Source organism: Giraffa tippelskirchi, chromosome 3, assembly GCF_054371585.1.
Source record: "Giraffa tippelskirchi isolate mGirTip1 chromosome 3, T2T-mGirTip1v1.2.pri, whole genome shotgun sequence".
NCBI classification, from domain to species: Eukaryota; Metazoa; Chordata; class Mammalia; order Artiodactyla; family Giraffidae; genus Giraffa; species Giraffa tippelskirchi.
This window is the reverse complement of record NC_137277.1, coordinates 97358372-97382813: the sequence shown is the minus strand read 5'-3', so window position 1 is coordinate 97382813 and position 24442 is coordinate 97358372. Positions and strand designations below refer to the sequence as shown.

At 40.8% G+C, this 24442-nt stretch overlaps 1 protein-coding gene and 1 pseudogene across 3 annotated transcripts in view; one reads left to right on the top strand and one right to left on the bottom strand.

Moving 5' to 3' along the window:
* The window catches only part of LOC145540764 (uncharacterized), a 170072-nt gene that overhangs the window by 86171 nt on the left and 59459 nt on the right, over nucleotides 1–24442 (top strand). Inside the window, exons 5-6 of one of the 2 annotated variants that reach the window (XR_014078537.1) lie at nucleotides 1877–1997; nucleotides 16299–16515. The exons of the other annotated variant lie outside the window; for it this stretch is intronic. The gene's annotated coding sequence lies outside the window, so the exon portion shown is untranslated. The remainder of the gene's footprint in view (nucleotides 1–1876; nucleotides 1998–16298; nucleotides 16516–24442) is intronic. 2 annotated transcript variants of the gene reach the window in all.
* Nucleotides 3255–4993, bottom strand: LOC145540763 (transmembrane protein 126A-like; annotated as a pseudogene). Its single transcript, XR_014078533.1, has 2 exons — nucleotides 3604–4993; nucleotides 3255–3386 (listed from the first exon to the last, which is right to left on the bottom strand). The product of XR_014078533.1 is annotated as a transmembrane protein 126A-like (transcript).

The following is a 24442-nucleotide window of genomic DNA, read 5'->3' as shown; positions in this document are numbered from 1 at the left end:
CATAATATAGTGTGGTTATCTGAATAAGAACTTGAATATTTAACCAAGAAGATTAAGATTCTCTTGGGAAAGCAGCAATAAGATATTTACTTCATCTAGACCAATTGAATGTGGGAAGAGCAATGGTATCTGAATCCATTTTATTCATGAAAAGGGTAAAATTTAGGCCCATGCACATTATTTCCATTACACCAAAATAAAGTGGATAGAAACAGTGACAGGTGACTATTTTTAAAATTGTGTGGTTTGAGGGAAAAAAAAAAAAACCCTCTCCCTTTTTACTACTGAAAATGTTTTCTGGAAGTGGTTAAAATATGAAATGTCATTTTAATAAGATTTGGGAGGGCTTCCCTGGTGGCTCAGTAATAAAGAATCCTCCTGCCAATGCAAGAGACATGGGTTCAATCCTTGATCTGGGAAGATCACACATGCCGTGGAGAAACTAATCCCATGTGTCACAACCACTGACACAACTATGCTCTAGAGCCTGGGAGCCACAACATCTGAAGCCCTTGAGCCTGTGCTCTGCAACAAGGGAAGCCACCAAAATACGCCCGTGCACCACAACTAGAGAGCAGCCTCAGCTTGCCACAACTAGAGAAAACCTACGCAGCAATGAAGACCCAGCACAGCCAAAAATAAATGAATAGATAGATAAAAAAATAAAATTATCATAAGACTTGATAGTGGCTGATGACCTGGGATAAAACTAGGACTTCACTTTTACTTTATTTGAGAAAGGCAATCCAGGACCAGAGCAGATACATGAGAAGTGTGAGACATGGCAGTGAGACCACAGATAAAGAGTGAGAAAAACTCAAAAAGTAGATGTTCAAAGTAGGACTGTAAGCAGCCAAGGTTCAACATCTGGGCAACTAAAGAAAGAAAACAGGGTCATTAATGCCTCTATCTTGAATTTGCTTCTCAAAATTTTGACTATATAGAGGGGATTTAAAATTTTATTGAACTATAGTTGGCTTACAATATTATATTACCTTCAGGTGTACAACATTGTTATCCAATATTTCTATAGATACTGCACCATACAAAGTACATATCCTATTATTGACTATATTCCCTGTGCCATACATTACATCCTCGTGACTTATTTATTTTATAAATGGTAGTTTTTACGTCTTAATCCCGTTTGCCTATTTTCTCCATCTCCCATTACACTTCCCCCAATGCAAACACTAGTTCTATATTGGTGAGTCTGTTTCTATTTTGTTATAATCATTTATTTATTTTATTTTTTAGATTCCAATATAAGTGATAACATACAGTATTTGTCTTTGTCTGACTTATTTCACTAAGCATAGTGCCCTCCATTCATCCATAGGTCCATTTATATTGCAAATGGCAAAATTTCATTGCTTTTTTTTTTTTGGCTGAGTAGTATTCCATTCTGTGTGTGTGTGTGTGTGTGTGTGTGTGTGTGTAAATGTATATATATGAATCACGTAGTAGTTCTGTTTTTAGTTTTTTGAGACACCTCCATGATGAACGGGTATATGTATGAGGAAAAATGAAAGCGCCAGTTCAAAAAGATGCAGGCACCCTGATGTTCATAGCAGCACTATTTACAATAGCCAAGATATGGAAGCAACCTAAGTGTCTGCCAACAGATGAATGGATAAAGAAGATGTAACATATAAGTGGTGTTGGGGAAAAAGGATGCTACATGTGAAAGAATGAAAATAGACCATTTTCTCACACCATATATAAACTCAAATTGAATTAAAGACTTAAATATAACAACTGAAGCCATGAAACTCCTCAATGAAAAAAATGGGAATTTAATATTTTTAATTTAACTTCCCATTAGAGACCAAAAGGAATAGAGTGTTAAAATGGACTCATTATGTCCTCTTTGTAGGTGTGCATCTAAAAGTGCAGAAGACAAGACGGAGGCTCTTAAGAGGAACTGTTACCACAAGAACTTATTTCTGAGACTTTTGAAAACTACTGAGATCTCTTTGTCATTTTCCAAATCTGAAGTAAGAAACTTTCAAAAAATGCAATGCTAACAGGACCACGAGTATCTTTCAATTTACCAGACATCAAGGAAACAGTAGACATTTTTCTAGTAGTGTACTGTCATGCAGAGAAGGTTAAACTATTTGGTTTCCCTAAAAACTGAGAATAGAGGTTTGCAACTGGGTGATGGGAAGTGGGCCCTGCGGTGGGGAGGGGAGAACGTATAGAGCATATAGCCTGGCATATCATTGTGCTATCCACACGGAAGATGATGGGGGAGAGCAGAGGCTCGTCTGCCTTTCTTGTTTTGCGTTTGACTTGGATTATAATCATGGAATGCAGGTAGCCCTCGGCAAATTGTGGTTTGAGCTTGCTGGAATTAGATAGCACATGCAGCCCTAGCACCAGAGTACACTTTAACATCTGTATGGTCAGTCTGGCTTTTTCTAGATTCCACGGGATTTGGAGTTCTCATCTCTACCTTCAGATTTCCATCTGCAGTGTGAAATTATGAGTCTCCAAAGATGAGGTTAAGGTAAACTTGCCCCTTAAAATAAAGGCCACAAGTGTCTCTCTAGGCATTATATAGTATTTTTCTGTTGGGGGCACTTGAGATACTACTATGTGTGAGCATGCTTTATAAACTGTAAAGTTTATCTAGAATCTAGATAAAAGTTTTGTAGCTACTGCATGGTTTAATGAAGCTTTGCAATGAAAGGAGAATTGTGATTGTGACTGAACTGCAATTCTCAGTCTGGAGCCCACTTTCAATTAGGTTTATGGTTTCATCAATTTCCTATTTAATTGTTTTAAGCCATCCAAGTGTCAGGCAATGTTCTTGTATTCTTTCTTTCATTAAGCAGTAGAACAAATACTTAAGTTTAATGTAAAAGTTGACATAGAGAAAATATTTTTGTTTTTAGGACATTAAAAGGCAGATATTTGGAGAAATGCTGTTAAAACATTTTGGATTCAGGCTAAGTCCATGGCTTTCACCAGCTGTCCCCCTAGTTTGTCTCTCTCAGCTTCCTCCCATCTTCAAGAGCCTGTATTGAAGCTTTCCTCACTGATGTCAGTTGGTCCAGTGGCTCCATGTGTTGGATGTCTAGAGAGGATTATGCCACTTTATTTTTAGACTCATAGTGACTTAAAAAATTAAGAAATTATCCTAATAGATTAGCAAAATTATGGCATATTTTTAAATTATGTCTGCTTATTCATACTTAGATGTAGGTTATTTTTATAGTTTTATTTTTGTGTACAGATTCACTTAACAATCACTGAATTTCTAGGCCAGTTTCAGGTAACTGAAGCACCTTTGAAAGTAGCTGATATTGTCTGCAGCTGGGATGCTGCAGCCCAGTCTGGAGCAAAATTGGAAGTAACATCTTTCTAAAGACAGGCTTGGGCTTCCCCAGTGACTCAGTGGTAAAGAATCTGCCTGCAATGCAGAAGACACAGGTTCAATCCCTGGGTTGAGAAGATTCCCCTGGAGTGGAAAATGGCAACCCATTCCAGTATTCTTGCCTGGGTAATCCCATGGACAGAGGAGCCTGGCGGGCTACAGTCCATGGGTTCACAAAAGAATTGGACATGACTTAGCGACTAAACAACAACCACAAAGACAGGCCTAGAAATCCTAGTCCAATCATTTAAGATGTTTCCTTTCTTGGGGAGCAGGACTGAGTTATACCTGGCTGCTAGGCCATTGTTCACAGGGGACAGCCAAGAAAACAGTGCAGGCCACCGAAAACAAGACCAACCAATCCACCTCACATAATGCAAATCACAAAACCTTTGTAAGATACGTGTGCCATCAAAAATGGAATCACTGCCTTTGGTAAGCCACCAGCTATATGAGCCTGTGACACAGGTAAGATGGGTTGAAAAAGACTATTTGCTATTAGGCCACAGAAAGCAGCATTCAGTCCAATATATGTTGATCCATTTTCAAGCAGATTCCTTTCTGCTTCCAGTAGTTGGTTGATTTTTCTGATTATAATATCAATTAAGTTCTCCTTGACAGTATCATCTGGTTCATGATGTTCCATCTTGAGTTCCTCCCTCTTCCCCCAGCAATCTTCCTCGGTCTTCTTCAGCCACACAAGGGCTCACTCAAGCCTTTGCTCAACTTACTCAGGCACAGCCATCTTTTGGCTTATTTTTAATGTTCATACGTAACAAATGAACACCCTTGACACAAAGGAATAGATATTTTAAAAACTTAAGTTGACGCACTGAAGTTTAATATACTGGGCATAAAGATGATTAAGACATAATAATTCCTCAAGGAATTCTCAATCCAGTAAACTGTATAATAATATATGATAAACAATTGCACATAATTGTTGATAAGCTAACACAACCAGAAAGTACTTCTATTGCATCGCTTTTTTTTTCATAGAGAAGGTCAAAACTTCAAACCAAAATTCTTTCCTATGTGGAAACCTAGACCAAGGAAACTCTCCACCCCTTCATGGGCCCTGGGTGCACTGGGCTGGCTGTTCACCTCCCCAGGGACCTACTCTCTGGGCCACTGAGGTTGCTGGAGAATATGCAGCCACATTCTTTTCACTGTGATTTTCAAGGTGACGGTGTGAGTTGCCATTTCACAACTGGGAAAGCCCCATTGTCTCCTTGCCCATCAGTGGTGCTGAAGCTTTTTTCAAACCAGTTCTCTCACTTTGAAAGCTCTTTTCATGTTTCAAAACACCAGAGAGAGCAAACTGATGCTAAATTACGTAAGCTGTAGAGCAATTCATCGGACTAGGGGAGAAAAAAGTTGGCCTGGCTATTTTGTTCCACTCTGCACAGATAACACTCAATATCCTAATGGAACTAAAACACATTACTGTCTAGGAGAGAGAGAGACTACAATAACAAGCAGTCAACTTTCCCTCCTGAAAAACTTCTTTTTGAGAAGACATACTGAATATATTCTACACAAATCCTAGTTCCTATTTGCACATTGTAATGCTTCAATATACCTGAGGATTTTTTGACCTCATGAGATACCTCCCAATCTGTGCCTTGTGTATCTCCTGTCTCACCATTAACTCAGAGCAATTGGAAGAGAGTAAGAGATTCAGTTCTGAAAAACAAACCTCATCATAATGGAAAATCCAATTAACTTTAGATACAGTAGCCACATACCAGTAACAGCACTGTAATTTTGCCTTCTATGAAAATGGCTTAGCTGTTTGTTGGATAGCATGTCAAAAATTAAACAATGCTGATTATTTTCCTTGTCTTGAGATCTAACACTACCTGGTGAATTAGAAGACCAACTACTGATATACATTTAACTAGATTTAATTCCTGGAATCTTTGTGTTTTACTGATTTATTTAACATGTTCTGGGGTGAAGGAAAATAATTATCTCTGGGAACCCAGACTGAACTCCTGTTCCACAGTTCGCAGATTGTGAAATGATGATGTTGATAATGTTGAGGTCATTTTTAGCTTTCCCAAGTGAAAAGTGATATGAAATAGTGATATTATCATGCTTACTGTCTTGGCTGCTTTGTGAGAGAAGTCAGAAAGTGATTGTTATCCCTTCTTAAGGGAAGATAAAGTGGGAGGCTGCAGGAAATGTTGCTGAAATGTTCATACATGATTGCTGGTAGAGCTGAAACAAAAGCCAATCTCAATACCAAGCTCAGTGTCCAGCCTCCAGACTATTCCTTCTCACATTGGCGAAGGGGGCACACTCTGGGTTTCCAGTGCAAACCTTACTCTTATTCCTTTTTACAGATATGAGTTAGTTGCTTTCAAAACAAATATCTAGTTTTTACCAAAAATGGCAAAGGATAGAAAGATGGTTAAGTCCTAATCCTTGTCCTCTAAAGGGTTTAAACAATATGAAAAATACAAAGTATGGAAACCATAGCCAGCATATTAGACATATAAGAAAATTATATTAATGTCTTCTTGAAAGTAGGTAAACTATAAATTATGGGTGTGTAAGTACATACTCGGAGAAGGCAATGGCACCCCACTCCAGTACTCTTGCCTGGAAAATCCCATGGACGGAGGAGCCTGGTAGGCTACAGTCCATGGGGTCGCTAAGAGTCGGACACGACTGAGCGACTTCACTTTCACTTTCTCATGCAATGGAGAAGGAAATGGCAACCCACTCCGGTATTCTTGCCTGGAGAATCCTAGGGACGGCGGAGCCTGGTGAGCTGCCGTCTATGGGGTCGCACAGACCCGGACACGACTGAAGCGACTTAGCATAGCATAGCATAAGTACATACTGGGGCTTCCCTGGTGGCTCAGATAGTAAAGAATCCACCTGCAGTGCAGGAGACCTGGGTTCAATCCCTGGGTCACAAAGGTCCCCTGGAGAAGGGAATGGCAACCCACTCCAGTATTCTTGCCTGGAAAATACCATGGACAGAGAAGCCTGGAGGGCTACAGTCCATGGGGTCACAAAGAGTCAGATATGACTGAGCAACTAACACTTTCACTTTTCTAATACATACTTTTAAGTTCAGGAGTGATGTGGAACGAGGTCTCTTGAAAGGAAAATCAGGGAAAGCAGATGGGGAAAGAGGGGAGAAGGACTAGGCTGCACTTCCCTCCCCTGTGGTTTCTTTTCGTTTAGCCAGCCTGCTCTTCTCCAAGCGGTTTCTGCAACTTAATACTGCATGTAAGACCTACCGAGGGAAATTTTTTTTTTTTTAAATGCAGATTTGTAGGTTCCACCCACAGACATCCAGATACCACTGGTTCAGAGTGATATTTGAAATCTCCATTTTAAGTCAGCCTCCAGCAGCTGAGAGGCAAGCTTTGGACTTTGAGTTGGGAAACAGTGCTCTGAGATCAGTCGTGTGTTGTAAGGAAGGGAGAGAACTGACTTGGAAGATATGGGTGATATGGGGGTTCACACACGGTGGTCTCTGCAATCTTTGTCTTATAGGAGAGTAGGACTGAAAGAGGAGAGGAAATGTCAGCTGTCTGCAATTAACTAACACAGCCTTCTCCCAGCCCAAGTGTACTTGGGCACAGCCCCATGTGCCTGCATCAGAGAAATATGACTCCTGACAGTGTTTCCACTTTCCCTGTCCTTCTCCTGCATTCCCTCTGACCCTCCTATTATGCTCCATCTGGGGCATGGCTGCTCCCGCTTTCCATTTATGAATAATTTGGGGCTATATTTAGGCATCTCCAGTCATTAGGTACCTACGGTTTCTGTATACAGCTTATAAGATTTTATTTTATTTTTTAGAATTCTAGAAATTCATGAGAAAGAAAGCTCTTAATATTAGGTCACTTAGTCAATTACCTCCTTTCCTGCCTAATGCAAAATTATTCCCAATAGTCCTGTTTCTAGTGCTCTGTCGCCTATTTTTAAATGTACTGATGGTGATTCTGCCCCTCCCCTCAGGAGACCCTTATCCCGCCTCACCGAGCTCAGTGTCAGGGGCTTTCCCTGGTAATTAGCTCCAACTTGCTATTTCTTCTCTTTCCCATTATCCTTGGTTATCAATTCCCTTGTAACAATGTTATTTCTCTCATATAGGCTCTATATTTTTAGACAGTTTCCACAATTTCACAAGCCACTATTAGAAAGAGTTGAGCTACTTAGTACCAGCCCATATCTTAATTAGTCGCACCATTGGACGTTGAAGACAGACCTAATGGAAAGTGTCTTTGGGTCCCACTGTGTCCCGCCACTGGCCACATTACTTTGTGCCTGCATCTCTGTGCTTCTCTGCATTGATTTTATCAGTCTGAGGTCATCCCCCTCTACAGAGCAGTGTCTCTTTAAGCATAATGTGTCTAGATCATATGAAGGTGTATAAAAAAGGGCCATCTCGTTATCTGAAAATTGAGAATGAGACAGCCTACTTGGTTACATTAAATGATATGTTAAATGATACCAGGTTCAGGAAAAAATTAGCAAAAATTCTACTGTGCAGTCAACATAATAAAATCCTGAAGCATATCTATATGGTACTAATATGAATATACCTCATTCTGTTTTTAGCTCCCTCACTTGCTAGTTGTATGACATCAACACAATGTGCAATGATCTATTATATAATCCTTCACAGTTGCTGGACTGAATATTCTTTGAGGAGAGGAACTGTGCCTTATTTATCTTGCTGCCCAGGACATCAGACTTAAATGTATCAGCCTGTTGTTTTACCTTCCTGAGCCTCAGTGTTCACTTCTGTGAAATGAGCACCGATGATCTGCCTTTGGCTCAGACACATTTTATGCCCTAGCTGGCATCTTCCTAGCCCACATTTTTGCTCCAGCCATTGCTGCAGACACCACACTTGCACAGGAAGAGATGGAGGACACCTCACTTCCCCTGCACCCTGAGGAATCCTGCCAACACCCAAGGGACATCTGCAGGAGCCTGGGTCCAATCACCCAAGCAGTGGTTCTCACCGGGAAGATGCAGTGATCACACTGTGGGAAGGAGCTGAGAGAAACACATTTGTCTGCCCAAAAGTTGCAGAAGCTGTGATAATCTGTTCTAGGAAAATACACCCTACTAGAAAGAGGCCAGGGACACCGTTAACAACCAACAATATACAAGGTAGCCCCAGTGACAGAGAATTGCCCTACCCATATGCCAGTGGTGCTGCTGTTGAGAAACCCAGACCAAGAGACCCTACAAAAACCTCATCTGAGGAAAATGCCTCATAATATATGCTCCTTCCTCTTGTGTTCAGGCCCTGTCACTTTCTTCCCTCCAGAATGGACCCATTAGAAGGTTATTGCTCTGCTCTATAAGTACATACACAAATACAAAAGATTTATTTATATAGAGTCGGACATGACTGAGCGACTAAGCACAACCCAAGAGCAAGACATTGGTGCCTACCCTGTAGAGTCAGAGCTGTAATGCTAGGAGTGCTCAGGGCACAGCACCATCACAGGGATATATGCTCCTTGCTCTGGGAAGAAACAGCAGAGCTAAAGAACTGCAAGGCAGAAACCAAGGGAACAAGTGTAGGAGCAGATGCTGAAGGTGCTCATATACAAGGTTAGAGTATGATACTAGAGAGGGGAGAATTTACTGATACTGGAAACTTCTCCCATGATCTAGAATTTGATGTCTTAGTGAGGACAAACAAAATTGGTCCTATTGCATTGCTGGGATCGTTCTTTGACAGTTATCTGACCCAAGTAAATTAGGAATAGAATTGCCTTGGCAGAGTAATGGGGAAAGGATCAAAAGGCTCAGAGAGATGGAATGTTGTCATGGATTTATGTTAGAACAAAGTGCTCACAACCCAACTATGATCCCTGAGGAGGTCTAAAGGATACTCTTCCACCTGGTTAATAAAGAATGTGTCAACACGGTGGAGAAACTTGGCTGTAGCTGCCGACTGATGGTGGGAGATACTACATTGGAACTGGTTTCCCTGGTATTGCTGGGATTCTAAAATAGCGGAAGCAATTTTGTCTTTACAGAAACAAGGTGGACATCATTATTGAAATGGGCAGCAAGGCCAGAGTGACAATCAGAGTGCCTTAACCTCTAGGGATCTGTGGGAATGGTTAATAGATCATGAGTGCAAGATGGATGGGTAGCCAGCTAGAGTTAGGCTTCATCTGTATAACCAGAAGGTGAAATTTGGCAAGCAAAAGAACTGCTGCCAGCCACTACAATAGAAAAATCACACACTCACCCATTTTCTAGGATCTAAGTCAATTCTCAGAGTCTGAGCTCAGTCTCAGATCCAGAGCTCACTGACTAATGAAGAGGCTAGATCCTCTCAAGGAAGTATCCTGAAACACCACTGTAAATACATGATAAATATTTCCCAATTCCCAGGGAACTCTGAAGCTAGTTACCAGAATAAGCATGTACTAGGGAAATAAGAATTCCCAGACCATTCAAGAGGCTATAAGGCAGAGGATCACAGTTGACTCTGATAGCAAGAAATCTAAAATTCCACTATACCCTTCATTAGAGCAAGGCTCATGTAAGCAAGACTATAAACGGAATCCTGGCCCATGGCCCTCCCAGAGAGGTCCAATGGGTCTACCGATGTCTGTGCAGTTATTGCCCATTCCCTTATGCAATCAAAATTGTTTCCTCGACTGAAGGAATAAGAGCAATGGTGTTTGGAAAGGACAAGAGGAAGTCTCTAAACCTGCACTGTTATGTCTCAGAAGGAATTTCAGAAATTAGCATCACTATCAAAGATTTGGATGAAAGGATACCCCCATTCAGTTTGCCTATTTGGTTGCTGCAAAAACTAGAGGGATCATGGTGAATGACAGTGGACCAAAACAAACATAAAAAGTGGTTGTCATAATCACAACTGCGATACAAGATGTGGTATTTTCCTAGAAAATTATCACAGCTTCTGGTACTTAATATGCAGCTTTTGAGCAGACAAATGTATTTTTCTCAATCCCCATAAATAATAAGGATCAAAAGCTGTTTGCTGTGATGTTTGCTGCATCTGAATGCAGAGTTCCAAAGGAAAGATATACCCATCTCAATGCAGACTTCCAAAGAATAGCAAGGAGAGATAAGAAAGCCTTCCTCAGTGATACAGAGGAAAACAATAGAATGGGAAAGACTAGAGATATCTTCAAGAAAATTGGAGATACTAAGGGAACATTTCATGCAAAGATGGGTACAGTAAAGGACAGAAATGGTATGGACCTAACAGAAGCAGAAAATATTAAGAAGAGGTGGCAAGAATACACAGAAGAACGATACAAAAAAGATCTTCACGACCCAGATATCCACGATGGTGTGATCACTCACCTAGAGCCAGACATGCTGGAAAGTGAAGTCAAGTGGGCTTTAGGAAGCATCACTACAAACAAAACTAGTGGAAGTGATGGAATTCCAGTTGAGCTATTTCAAATCCTAAAAGATGATGCTGTCAAAGTGCTGCACTCAATATGCCAGCAAATTTGGAAAACTCAGCAGCCGCCACAGGACTGGAAAAGGTCAGTTTTCATTCCAATCCCAAAGAAAGGTAATGCCAAAGAATGTTCAAACTACTGCACAATTGCACTCATCTCACACACTGGCAAAGTAATGCTCAAAATTCTCCAAGCAAGGCTTCAATAGCACATGAACTGAAAACTTCCAGATGTTCAAGCTGGATTTAGAAAAGGCAGAGGGACGAGAGATCAAATTGTCAACAACCATTGGAACATCGAGAAAGCAAGAGAGTTCCATAAAACCATCTACTTCTGCTTCATTGACTATGCTAAAGCCTTTGACTGTGTGGATCACAACAAACTGTGGAAAAGTCTTAAAGATATGGGAATACCAGACCATCTGACCTGCCTCCTGAGAAATCTGTACGCAGGTCAAGAAGCAACAGTGAGAACCGGACATGGAACAAAAGACAGGTTCCAAATTGAGAAAGGAGTATGTCAAGACTTAATATTGTCACTCTGTTTATTTAACTTCTGTGCAGGGTACATGAAGAGAAATGCTGGACTGGATGAAGCACAAGCTGGAATCAAGATTGCCAGGAGAAATATCAATAACCTCAGATATGCAGATGACATCACCCTTTTGGCAGAAAGCAAAGAGGAACTAAAGAGCCTCTTGATGAAAGTGAAAGAGGAGAATGAAACAGTTGGCTTAAAACTCGACATTCAAAAAACAAATATCATGGCATCTGGTCCCATCACTTCATAGCAAAGAGATGGGGAAATAATGGAAACAGTGACAGATTTTATTTTCTTGGGCTCCAAAATCACAGCAGATGGTACCTGCAGCCATGAAATTAAAAGATGCTTGGTCCTTGGATGAAAAGCTATGACCAACCTAGACAGCATATTAAAAAGCAGAGACATTATTTTGCCAACAAAGGTCCACCTAGTCAAAGCTATGGTTTTTCCAGTAGTCATGTATGGATGTGAGAGTTGGATCATAAAGAAAGCTGAACACTGAAGAATTGATGCTTTTGAACTGTGGTGTTGGAGAAGACTCTTGAGAGTCTTGAACTGCAAGGAGATCAAGCCAGTCAATCCTAAAGGAAATCAGTCTTGAATATTCACTGGAAGGACTGATGCTGAAGCTGAAGTTCCAATACTTCGGTCACCTGATGCAAAGAACTGATTCATTAGAAAAGATCCTGATGCTGGGAAAGATTGAAGGCAGGAGGAGAAGGGAATGACAGACGATGAGATGGTTAGATGGCATCACCAACTCAATGGACATGAGTGTGAGCAAGCTCCAAGTGTTGATGATGGACAGGGAAGCCTGGGGTGCTGCAGTCCATGGGGTCACAAAGAGTCCAATAAAACTGAGGAAATACCTATTGTTCATTGTCTGCTTTATCCTAGGACCAGATTAAATCTCTGTTCTCTGTCACAATATAGTCCACAGAGATCTTGATTATCTTGATATTCCACAGAACCAGCGTGATTGCTGGTTGACAACACTGATGACACCAGGGTAATTGGTGAGTAGGAAGCAGCAAGTGTTTAGATTGTCCTGGTAAAACATATTTTATTTTCTTGGGCTCTGAAATCACTGTAGGCAGTGACTGTAGCCTTGAAACTAAAAGACACTTGCTCCTTGGAAAGAAAGCTATGACAAACCTAAACAGCGTGTTAAAAAGCAAAGACATCACTTTGCCGACAAAGATCCACACAGTCAAAGCTATGGTTTTTCCGGTAGTCATGTATTGATGTGAGAGTTGGACCATAAAGAAGGCTGAGCCCTGAAGAATTGATGCTTTTGAATTGTGGTGCTGGAGAAGACTCTTGAGAGTCCCTTGGACACCAAGGAAATCAAACCAGTTAATATTAAAGGAAATCAACTCTGAATAATCATTAGAAGGACTGATGCTAAAGCTGAAGTTCCAATACTTTGGCTACCTGATGTGAAGAGCCAAATCATTGGAAACGATCCTGATTCTGGGAAAGATTGGAGGCAAAAGGAGAAGGGGTGGTAGAGGATGAGATGGTTAGATAGCATCACTGACTCAATGGACATGAATTTGAGCAAACTCCAAGAGATAAAGACAGGGAAGCCTGGTGTGCTGCACCCCATGGGGTTGCAAAGAGTTGGATATGACTTAATGACTGAACAACCACAACAAGAGGGCAATAAAACCCTCAAAGTTTTCAAATACCTACCGCGTGAGTGATGTTTTAAAAGATACAATGAACTGAAACATGTGGGGAAAATCTCCTCTAATATATTGTGTCCACCTCTTTGCCACCCCATGGACTGTAGCCCTCCAGGCTCCTCTGTCCATGAAATTTTCCAGGCAAGAATACTTGAGTGGGTTGCCATTTCCACCTCCAGAGGATCTTCCAGAGCCAGAGATACAACCAACATCTCTTGCGTCTCCTGCACTGGCAAACAGATTCTTTACCACTACACCACCTGGGAAAGCCCTTTTTAAATATATCAATAAATGACAAATTGTTCACCTATGTGTCCTACCACTAAGCTAGAGGCACTGCACCTGGTAGATTTATAGTTTTTTAAAGCACTTTAATTTTTTATTTTGTGTTGAAGTATAGCCAGTTGACAATGTTGTGATAGTTTCAGGTGGGCAGCAAAGGGACTTTACATACACATGTATCCATTCTCCCCCAAACTCCCCACAGGGACCTCTGCTCAGTGCTGTATGGCAGCCTGGAAGGTAGGCTTATTTGGATACTGATGTTGGCACATACCACACATACTCTGTGAACCAGTTATCAACATCTTGGAAGGCTGCCATTTGTAGGTTCAGTATATGCTGCCCAGAATCATCAGACCTGCCTAGAGGAGGTCCAGGCTGCACTCTGAGCTGCCCTGATGCTCAAATAGTATAGAAGATGAATGCCGCATTAGGATGCTGTATAGAGTGTCTGTCAAACCTCATTATGAGAGTCCCAGCACAAACCCTGGTTACGGAGCAAGGTCAAACCTTTGAAGACATGGAACAACTCGCCATTTCAAAAGCAGCTCCTGGCATGCTTCTGAGCCCTAGCAGAGGCTAGGACATCAAGTGCGTCTAAGTACCTAGAGCTGCCTATGATGAGTTGGAATTGTGAGATCCACAGTCATAAGGTTATCCAGGAATGGAAGGAAACCTCTATATGATGTGAATAGTACATTACATGGAGGACTGAACTGAGGCAGACCAGAGAGCACAAGTTGCATAGCCACATGGCTTCAACTTCCACGTGACTTTCCTTTGTTGCACTGATGTCTTCCTTTAGCTACACCGATGATCTCGTGGAGGCTTCCCTATGACCAGCTTACAGAGGAGAAAACATTTGAGCCTAGTTCACAGGTGGATTAGCTCAATTTATTTATGATAACTGAAAATGCACATTACAGCCACACTCAAAGGTGGCCCTGAAGGTAAGTGGAAAATGAAAGTTTTCCCAGGAGCTATAAGAGGAGCCAAGTGTTTACTGTTTATATACCTTGTATGCAGGAAGAAACTGCCTGAAGTGAAGATAGGCAGTAGACTTCTGGGCAGACAGATGGCTTTACTGATTGGTCAGGGTCCTGAAATGACCACAATTAGAGGCTTGGAGACAAGGAAGTTTGAGAAACAGTTTTGTGGATGAATCTTGGCAGAGACACCAAACCATGTATGGGTATTTGTGTCTTGTGTTAATGTTTGCTTTGAACATTCTAGAGTGTTCAGAGAGGTTCTGGACAATCTTGTGAATGGGTTTACTTGTCCAGGGGATATCAGTCAGCTTCTGCCTTCAGCCACCCTGGTGCTTGCACAGTGGTCCCATGGATGAAGCAAACTTAAAGGCAGAGATGGACTCTCTCTCACTAAGATGGAACTGACCATTGTCACTGATGAATTCCTAAGCTGCCAGCAGCAGATATGCAGTATGTTGCCTCAGTATAGAAATATCCCTCAAGAAGGTCAACTATGTGGTGACAAGTTGGTGACATCCTAGAAGGGCAGTAATATATCTTAACACTTGCTTTGATTATGAGTTTGCTTTTCTTATCCAAGATTCCTCAGTTAGCATCATTCTGAGGGCTTGAAGACTGTATGGTTTACAACTTAGGATCCCAGTAACAGAGATCGAGGGACACATTTTATAGTGAAAGTAAATGAAATGAGTGCATGGCAAAATAATCCTCAGATCCCACAGTGTACCATAGCACTGTGAAGAAGCCAGCCTGGTAAAATGATGAAATTGCCTATTAAGGGTCCAGCTAGGAGACCAGCTTGGGTACCACATCCAGCAAGGTTGACTGTGTCCTCCAAGATTCCCTAAATATAGTGAAGCTATAGCCAACACACAGTGAAGTGTTACTAAAATTCAGGATCTGAAAAACAGGGGATAAAAGTAGGATTGGCCCCTTTATCCCCACCCCTAGTGACCCACTTTCAGAATTCATGCTGCCTATTTCTACATCCTTAGGCTCTGCTGTTGTTGTTATTGCTGTTTAGTCACTAAGTTGTGTCCAACTCTTGCAATCCTATGGACTGTAGCCTGCCAGGGTCCTCTTTCCATGGGATTTCCCAGGCAAGAATACTGGAGTGGGTTGCCATTTTCTTCTGCAGGGGATCTTCCTGACCCAGGGATTGAACCCACATCTCCTGCATTGAAGGGAGATTCTTTACCGCTGAGCCAACAGGGAAGCCCTCCTTAGGCTCTACTGGATTAAAAACCCTGAGTCCTGGCATTCGGAGTGAAAATGAAGGGTAGGAGAAAGAGTTTCTGCCAGAGAACACAGAAAGAGTTACACTGAATTTAAAGCTATGACTACTACATATTCTGTCATTTGGGAGCCTCTCAAACCAATGGACCAACAAGCAAAGAAAAGAGCTGCCACACTCCCAGGCAACTAATGGGGCAACTGACTCTGATTATCATCAGGAAATTTGATATTTCTGTATGATATCACTATGCATGCATGCTAAGCTGCTTCAGTTGTATCCAACTGTATGTGACCCTATGGACTATAGCCCACCAGGCTCCTGTGTCCATTGGGATTCTCCAGGCAAGAATACTGGAATGGGTTGCCATGCCCTCCTCCAGGGATGATATCACTATCTGTGGAACCTAAAATATACAACAAAGTAGTGAATATAATATAAAAGAGGCAGACTCACAGATACAGAGAAGAAATGAGTGGTTACCAGTGAGGAGGGCAATATAGAGTGGGGCAGTGGGGGGCACAAACTTTTGGAGGAAAGAGGTTCAAGTATGTATTATACAAATGGGAAATATAGCCAATATTTTGTAATAACTGTAGATGGAAAGTGATCTTTAAAAACTATATAACTATTTTTTTAAACTTAAAGAAATTAGATATTTGCTACACAATTGTGGCATGAAGGAACGTAACTCTAATCCACGGTATTCACTGGGGCTTCTCTTGATGCTTGCAGACAATTTCAGCAAACAGTCTAACAAAGGTAAAGCAAGTAAGAGATCCAGATTCTGGAAGATAAATGCTCAAATCAGGAACTCAAAGCATGTTAACATCCTCTGGAGCAACTTTTGGCTAAGGAGGGAATGGAAGCTGGTGGATAAATACTTTCCTTCTCCTATTTCAAGTGAATAAGCCTGAAGCACAGCTGACACAATTCCTCAAAAGGCCCCCAGGTAAACTGAACCCTAGTTGCCCAGGTTGGTAACCAGCTCAATACTGTACCTGGAGCCTGGCTTTCCCTCCTCCCCGCCTTCACTCTTCCCAGTACCCTCAGTCTCATTCCCTGTGATAACTTCCCCGAATCAGCTGCCCACACTGTCATCATCTCAGTCTCTGCTTTTTGGAAGATTCCCCAAAGTATAATTATGACAACCTCCAAGAGTATTATTGTGAATATCTAGTGAAATAGCCTAGAGCTGGCATAGGATATCGGGGAAAAAATGTACAAGAACTGAAATATATCTTGGTAACTTTTCTAATGCCCAAGGATAAAAATAAAATCCTTCAAACTTCCAGGTAGAAAATAAACATAATAATAATAACAGGTCACCTGGAAAGGAAAAAGAATTCACACTAATATTGAAAATCTCATCTATAACACTAAAAACTAGAAAACAGTCATATTTGCAAGTAAGAAGAATGTGACTCTAAGATTCTATAGCCAAACTATTCTTGTGTGACAGCAAGAAACAGACATTTTCAGATAGGTAGGGGCTTCAGAAAGTTGCACAACAGCAGAGACTATCTAGAAACATCACTTGAGGTAATCTTTAACCAGAGGAAACTGTAAAAATAACTTAAGAAAATGGAATACATGGTATATAAAAAACCATGGTGAGTATTGAAATTAGTAAAATGGATAGGTAAATCTAGCTATCATGATGCTGTATCACTAAAAAGGTTATAGAAATCTAATATTAAAAATATGACTACTTATTTTGTGTGCCACCACAGTCCTATGGACATTGTTATTGTTGTTATTGTTGTTCAGTCACTAAGTCATGTCCAACTGTGAACCCATGAACTGTAGCATGTTAGGCTTCTCTGTCCTTCACTATCTCCCGGAGTTTGCTCAGACTCACAGCCATTGAGTCGGTGATGCCATCCTATTATTTCATCCTCTGTCGCTAGGGACACAGTAAATATTAAAAGCCAATTTGTTCCTTTCCTGACCTGTTATTAATATTTCATGTCATCATGAAACACACATTCAAACAAAAGAATGCATATATAACATATAACATGCATGCATGCTGGCTAAGTCACTTCAGTCACGTCCAACTCTTTGTGACGCTATGGACTGTAGCCTGTCAGGCTCCTCTGTCCATGGGATTTTCTAGGCAAGAATACTGGAGTGGGATTTTTAAGAGTTTAGGGAAGAACAAGATGGTGGAGGAGTAGGTGGACGTGGAGTACATCTCTCTCCACAGACACATCAGGAATACACCTTCAGACACAGAACTGCATGAAGAACACCAGCTGAGAGCAGACAGGAATACCTGAATAGTGGAAAAGAATATATAGAACCATGCAAAACTCGGTAAGATGAAGGAACTAGCGGGAAAAACAGGAGTGTTAATAGGACTGGACCTGCCCTCAGCAGGTGGGGAAACTGAAGCAGGGATCCGATCCCCATATCGGGGCAATTGTCTGAGTCAGAGGAGAAACATATAAGGCTGAGAATGAAACAGCTGATCTGCGACAGCCTAAATGGAATGAGAATCAGACAGTCCTTGCAGCAGCCATACATACCCCAGACAGGAACGCTGGTCCCCTGGAAGATAGTTTAGGGATCGTGGAGCAATCCCAGGGCGAGGACTGCTGTTGACTGCAGAGAGACGGATTGAGAGGATGTGAGGGAGGAGATCGTGGTGGGCAATGCCGGGAGCCAGACAGCCATGGAAGCAAGGTGATACTGCTGAGTCATGCTTAGGGGGTAGAACCATCACCATAGCTTCTCTCTCCCCACACGCCAGTATGGCAGCTGAACAATAGAGAGGCTGGCCCATCAAATGCCTGACACACTGAACTACAGAGTACTACCCCACCCAGGGTGCTCCTTTAAGTGCCTGATGCCCTGATCTACAGAGTAGGACCCCAGCCAGGGGGGCCCCTCTCTGTGCCTGATGAATGGAGCAACAGAGAAGGACCCAAGGCAAGGGAGCCCTCTGAGTGCCTGAACGGGTGGAGCTATGGAGAAAGACTAGCCAAAGAGGCCTTCTGATTGCCAGCTATAAGAAGCTCCAAAAAAAGACTCTGCTAGGGCCATAACTCCCTCAGCAGAGGCAGTCCATGTCCCTGCACTCTTGGTGCCGCCAGGGTCCCCACAAGCCAAGCAGCTGCACCACCTTCACACTCAACATTCACTGGGGCAGAACTGCCACAGGCAAAAGAAGTCTTGCGTCTATGCGGACAGGATCACTTCGGTGGTGTCCAACTCTTTGCAACCCTGTAGACTGTGGCCTGCCAGGTATCTTTGTCAGAGAGAGGCTCTCCAGGCAAGAATACTGGAGCTTATTGGCCAACACTGGTTACCATACCCTTCTAGAGCACCATATTTCCTGCTGCCCTAGCCACCAACACCCCCCACCCCCACCCAAGTACCTGGTGTTGCCAGAAATCCTACGACACAAGCAGCTGCACCACCCTCACGCCTGATCCTCACAGGGGCAAATCCAAGACCTCCAGAGCAGCCTCAGGAGCAAAACTCCAGTGGATGACACACATGTAGAGGTGGAAATAAAACCACAATTGAAACCCAGGGGCAGCGTGGCTAAGGAAGAAGACACAAAACCTTCCCACCAACTGTACAAACTGCAGATTAAATCCACATGATCAACCAGGCAGACTCTGTGTCTATGGAATATATAAAAGGACATTGAGAGCTCCCACAAAAGAAAACACATGAGTCCTGATAGCTTTGGACATTGGAGGCAAGAACACATAGGAGTAGGACCAGATTAGAATCTGAGCTGCCCCCCCAAAAGGTCCAGAGACCAGCACAGCGTTGGACGGCATCCTAGGGAGCTGAGACAGACTGTGACTCTCGGTGACTCTGACAGCAGTGACTCAAGAAAAACATTTATTATTCTTATTTCTTTTTTTTAATTTATTTATTTTAGTTGGGGGCTAATTACTTTACAATATTGTAGTGGTTTTTGCCATACATTGACATGAATCAGCCATGGGTTTACATGTGTTCCCCATCCTGAACCCCCTCCCACCCCCCTCCCCATCCCATCCCTCTGGGTCATCCCATTGCCCCAGCCCTGAGCATTTGTCTCATGCATCGAACCTGGAATGGTATTCTGTTTCATATATGATAATATACATGTTTCAATGCTATTCTCTCAGAACGTCCCACCCTCACCTTCTCCCTCAGAGTCCATAAGACTGTTCTATGCATCTGTGTCTCTTATTCTGTCTTGCATATAGGGTTATCATTACCATCTTTCAAATTCCATATATATGCATTAGTATACTGTATTGGTGTTTTTCTTTCTGGCTTACTTCACTCTGTACAATGGGCTCCAGTTACATCCATCTCAATAGAACTGATTCAAATGTACTTTTTAATGGCTGAGTAATATTTCATAGTGTATGTGTACCACAGCTTCCTTATCCATTCGTCTGATGATGGACATCTAGGTTGCTTCCATGTCCTGGCTATTATATACAGTGCTGTGATGAACATTGGGGTACACGTGTCTCTTTCAATTCTGGTTTCCTCGGTGTGTATGCCCAGCAGTGGGATTGCTGGGTCATATGGCAGTTCTCTTCCCAGTTTTTTAAGGAATCTCCACACTGTTCTCCATAGTGGCTGTACTAGTTTGCATTCCCACCAACAGTGTAAGAGGGTTCCCTTATTCTCCACACCCTATCCAGCATTTATTGCTTGTAGACTTTTGGATAGCATCCATTCTGACGGGAGTGAAATTGTACCTCATTGTGGTTTTGATTTGCATTTCTCTAATAATGAGTGATGTTGAGCATCTTTTCATGTGTTTGTTAGCCATCTGTATGTCTTCTTTGGAGAAATGTCTGTTTAGTTCTTTGGCACATTTTTTGATTGGGTCACTTATTTTTCTGGAATTGAGCTGCAGGAGTTGCTTGTATATTTTTGAGATTAATTGTTTGTCCGTTCCTTCGTTTGCTATTATTTTCTCCCATTCTAAAGGCTGTCTTTTCACCTTGCTTATAGTCTCCTTTGTTGTGCAAAAGCTTTTAATTTTAATTAGGTCCCAATTGTTTATTTTTGCTTTTATTTCCAATATTCTGGGAGGTGGGTCATGGAGGATCCTGCTGTGATTTATGTCGCAGAGTGTTTTGCCTATGTGTTCCTCTAGGAGTTTTATAGTTTCTGGTCTTACGTTTACATCTTTAATCCATTTTGAGTTTATTTTTATGTATGGTGTTAGAAAGTGTTCTCGTTTCATTCTTTTACAAGTGGTTGACCAGTTTTCCCAGCACCACTTGTTAAAGAGATTGTCTTTTCTCCATTGTATATTCTTGCCTCCTTTGTCAAAGATAAGGTGTCCATAGGTGTGTGGATTTATCTCTGGGCTTTCTATTTTGTTCCATTGATCTATATTTCTATCTTTGTGCCAGTACCATACTGTCTTGATGACTGTGTCTTTGCAGTAGAGCCTGAAGTCAGGCAGGTTAATTCCTCCAGTTCCATTCTTCTTTCTCAAGATTGCTTTGGCTATTAGAGGTTTTTTATATTTCCATACAAATTGTGAAATTATTTGTTCTAGTTCTGTGAAAAATACTGTTGGTAGCTTAATAGGGATTGCACTGAATCTGTAGATTGCTTTGGGTAGTATACTCATTTTCACTATATTAATTCTTCCAATCCATGAACACAGTATACTTCTCCATCTATTTGTGTCCTCTTTGATTTCTTTCACCAGTGTTTTATAGTTTTCTATATATAAGTCTTTTGTTTCTTTAGGTAGATATATTTCTAAGTAGTTTATTCTTTTCGTTGCAATAGTGAATGGTATTGTTTCCTTAATTTCTCTTTCTGTTTTCTCACTGTTAGTGTATAGGAATGCAAGGGATTCCTGTGCATTAATTTTATATCCTGCAACTTTACTATATTCATTGATTAGCTCTAGTAATTTTGTTGTAGAATCTTTAGGGTTTTCTATGTAGAGGATCATGTCATCTGTAAACAGTGAGAGTTTTACTTCTTCTTTTCCTATCTGGATTCCTTTTATTTCTTTTTCTGCTCTGATTGCTGTGACCAAACCTTTCAAAACTATGTTGAAAAGTAGTGGTGAGAGTGGGCACCCTTGCCTTGTTCCTAACATTAGGGGAAATGCTTCCAGTTTTTCACCATTGAGGATAATGTTTGCTGTGGGTTTGTCATATATAGCTTTTATTATGTTGAGGTATGTTCCTTCTATTCCTGCTTTCTGGAGGGTTTTTATCATAAATGGATGTTGAATTTTGTCAGAGGCTTTTTCTGCATCTATTGAGATAATCATATGGTTTTTATCTTTCAATTTGTTAATGTGGTGTATTGCATTGATTGATTTGCGGATATTATAGAAACCTTGCATCCCTGGGATAAAGCCCACTTGGTCATGATGTATGATCTTTTTAATATGTTGTTGGATTCTGTTTGCTAGAACTTTGTTAAGGATTTTTGCATCTATGTTCATCAGTGATATTGGCCTGTAGTTTTCTTTTTTTGTGGCATCTTTGTCTGGTTTTGGAATTAGGGTGATCGTGGCCTCCTAGAATGAGTTTGGAAGTTTACCTTCTTCTGCAATTTTCTGGAAGAGTTTGAGTAAGATAGGTGTTAGCTCTTCTCTAAATATTTGGTAGAATTCAGCTGTGAAGCCATCTGGTCCTGGGCTTTTGTTTGCTGGAACATTTCTGATTACAGTTTCGATTTCCGTGCTTGTGATGGGTCTGTTAAGATCTTCTATTTCTTCCTGGTTCAGTTTTGGAATATTATTCTTATTTCTTGACTTGTTCTCTAGATTCTTTTGGGTTCCCCCCCTCCACTTCTCACCGTCCGTTGTAGTTGTCAATTTTATTGACACCAAGAAATCCAATTAAGCTTTTGAGCTTTTTTTTTTCTTTCCTCAGTCACATTTTTTATTGTTGTCATAAACCTCTGCCTCTACATTGGGCTTTTGCAGTTCTATGGAGTTTTCTCTTTTTTTTCTTTTCTTTTTTTTTCTTTTCTCTTGTTTTAATTTTAATTTTTTAAACCTATTATTATTTTTTCTATATTTATTCTTTTGTCTGCTTTTCTTACAGTTCTTTTTGCCTTGCAGTTAAACTTTAATGTATATAAATCTTCTTTATCTACCTCTATTTAACATTGCATATCAATTCTTTCTTTCTTCTCTTTCTCTCCTTTCCTCTCAACATATTTGTTAGTTTTATTTTCATTGCTTAATTTCCCAATTGGCACCTTGCTTTAGTTTTGTTTGCCAGCTTGTGCCTTAATTAGTTTTGTTCTAGTAGATATAATTTTTGGTTTTCTTTGTTCACTGGGTCAATCTATTGTACTTTATTTTTGTTGGACTGTTTTGATTTTGTTTATGGGTGTAAATATATATGTGTATATTCCATTATTTTAATTATTATTTGCCTGATTTTGTTACTGCCATTTGTCTGGGGTTCATCTTTGGTTTCTCATTTTTGGATATTTGTTTTAATCTCATATAATGCCATAAAAAAAACCACATGTGGAATCTTCATTCCTGACCAGAAATCAAGCCCTGAGCCTTTGGAGTGGGAGCACTGACTCCGAGACTCTAGAGTACCAGAGAACTAACCCTAGGGTGTAGGGTTAGTGAGAACTCACACAAAGGAAACCATTTGAATACAAGACCCAGCATCACCCAACCACCAGTAGCACCCTGTGCAGGATGCCTCATCTAAACAACAAACAAAACAAAAATACAAACCCAATCATAGCAGACAGGATTACCACCTCACTCAGCCTTGCCCATCAGAGGAAAAACAAACAAACAACCAAACAAAAACTCAGCACAAATCTCACCCTATAGGAAGTTCACAGAAACCATCGGACCAAACTTAGGAGGGCAGAAACCAAACGGAAGAAGGTATTCAACCTTCTTCAAGGAAAGAATTCAACTTTCCTTGAAGCCTAGGAAAAGGAGACCTCAAACACAATAAGTTAAAAGAAATAATGAAAAGGCAGAGACATACTACATAAATGAAGGAACAAACTAGAAACATAGAAGTCCAATAAATGAAGAGGAAATAGGCAAAGAATTCAGAATAATGATAGTAAAGATGATCAAAAACCTTGAAAACAAAATGGAGAAGATTCAAGAAGCATTTAACAGAGACCTAGAAGAATTAAAGACTAAACATACAGTGACAAACAACACAGTTACTGAAATTAAAAATACACTAGAAGGAATCAATAGAATATCTGAAGCAGAAGAATGAATCAGTGAGCTGTAAGATAAAATGGTGGAAATAACTTCTGAAGAGCAGAATAAAGTAAAAAGAATGAAAAAAACTGAGGACAGTCTCAGAGACCTCTGGGACCATATCAAACACATCAACATTCAAATTATAGGGGTCCCAGAAGAAGAATAGAAAAAGAAAGAGTAAGAGAAAATTTTTGAAGAGATTATAGTTGCAAATTTCCCCAACATGGAAAAGGAAATAGTCAATCAAGTCCGAGAGGCACAAAGAGTCCCATACAGGATAAAACCAAGGAGAAAAACACCAAAACACATACTAATCAAAATAACAAAGACTAAACACAAAGAAAGAATATTGAAAGCAGCAGGGGAGAAGCAGTAAGTAATATACAAGAGAAACCCCATATGTGTAACAGCTGATCTTTCAGCAGAAACACTGCAGGCCAGAAGGGAATGACAGGATATGGTTAAAGTACTGAAAGGAAAAATTCTACAGCTGAGATTACTGTACCCAGCAAGAATCTCATTCAAAATTGATGGAGAAATAAAAAGCTTTTCAGACAAGCAAAAGTTAAGAGAATTCAGTACCACCAAACCAGCTTTACAACAAAGGTTAAAGGGACTTATATATTCAAGAAATAAAAGAGAAGGAAAAATATCTACAAAATCAACCACA